At 68.6% G+C, this 1,459-nt stretch overlaps 1 pseudogene; it reads left to right on the forward strand.

The window, feature by feature from the left end:
* LOC119316112 overlaps nt 1-1,251 on the forward strand; it is a 1,702-nt pseudogene extending 451 nt beyond the window's left edge.
* The last annotated feature ends 208 nt before the right edge of the window (nt 1,252-1,459 follow it).

Genomic DNA, 1,459 nt, shown 5'->3' on the forward strand with positions numbered 1-1,459 from the left:
CCTGCTTCGCGTCACCGCCCACCAGCCAGAAGCTTTTCTAGTCCACTTCGACCTCCTTGCGCACCGAGACAATGCCGTGCGTCGGGGCGTCATCAAGGTGGAGGGATGCAAGTACTTCATCAAGGCTTGGAATGAAGACGACCACGCCGCGCTCCTCAAGTTTCACCACCACGTTTGCGTCGTGGTTCAAGACCTGCCCGTGCAGTTCTGGTCGCTGCTGGGCGCGGAGGAGGCCCTCGGCGACATCGGCCGCGTCGACCGGCTAGACTCGCGCACCCTGGAGAGAGGGCACACCAAGACTTTCGCGTTCTGGCTTTGGGTGTGGGATGTTGCTCACATCCCCACCAAGCGCGCGTTCTGGGTGCTCAAGCGGGGCGCGGGCCGGGTGGACGAGATCGTCGGCCTCGCCCCCGCTGATCGCCGCATCCCCCTGCCGCCGGGCGTTCGGCGCTACGATCTCCTGATCCACGTCGACCTACTGGAGGACTGGACCCCCCTCTCACCGCGCTCTTCGCACTCCGGCCAGAGCGTGCTGCCCTCCTCGGACGAAGACGACGACCGCCCCCTCCCGCGCTATGAGCCTGGCACCTGGGTGGCGCACGTCGAAGATGGGCAGGGCAAGGCCCGCAGCCGGGCGCCGCGCGTTGGGGCTGCGGCCTGCGGCCCTGTGCTCGGAGGTGGTGCCCGTGACCGCGAGGAGGACGGCGGAAGTGGCAGCGCTGGGCCCAACCGCTCCTGGAGGGACCGCCTGCTTGGCCGCTGCTGCCACGCCAGGGGCTGCAGCGAGGACGTCGTCAGGGAGGCGCATCGGCACTGCAGTAGATCTCTTGCCGGGCGTCGCCACGGGGCGGACCGGCGTGGCCGTCAAGCGGGTGGCAAGGCCGCAGGTGCTCAAGTCCTACCCGCAACACCACCGCTCCCCCTCCGCTCTGCGCCTCCTCCTCCCCCTGCGGCGAAGGCGGGCCCGGTGGCCCAGTTCTTCTCCTTCTCTGACAATGGGCGCACCCTGTCTCTACCCCCGCGCATGGACTACATGCAGTTGGAGCTGGAGAGCGCCCTGCAGGAAGCCCTGGTCACCCGGCTGGCCTTCGAAGACGGTGGCCGCTCCCCTCCCCCTCAAGCTGCTAAGCCCTCCGAGCTGGAGAGCCCGGAGATGCTGACGTGCCTGCTGCCCTGCATCGCCTCCCCTGCAGCGGTGATGGTGGGCTTCCAGATGGACGCGGTCACCCTCCAGGTGGGCGCCATGGTTGAGGAGCTGTTCGCCGCGGTGCCACCCCCGATCCTCTCTAGCCAGCCTCCTCGTCCTCGCCTCTCCGCCCCGCCCAAGTCCAGAGCCACCTCCGCCCCATCTCGCCGCAGCGCTCGGCAGGCGGCTGTTGGCACCTCCACCCCCATGGCGCAAAGGGCAGTGCTGCGCCTTGTTCAGGAGCTGGGAGAGCTCGGCCCGAAGGACAAGATG

Source organism: Triticum dicoccoides, chromosome 6A, assembly GCF_002162155.2.
Source record: "Triticum dicoccoides isolate Atlit2015 ecotype Zavitan chromosome 6A, WEW_v2.0, whole genome shotgun sequence".
NCBI lineage: Eukaryota > Viridiplantae > Streptophyta > Magnoliopsida > Poales > Poaceae > Triticum > Triticum dicoccoides.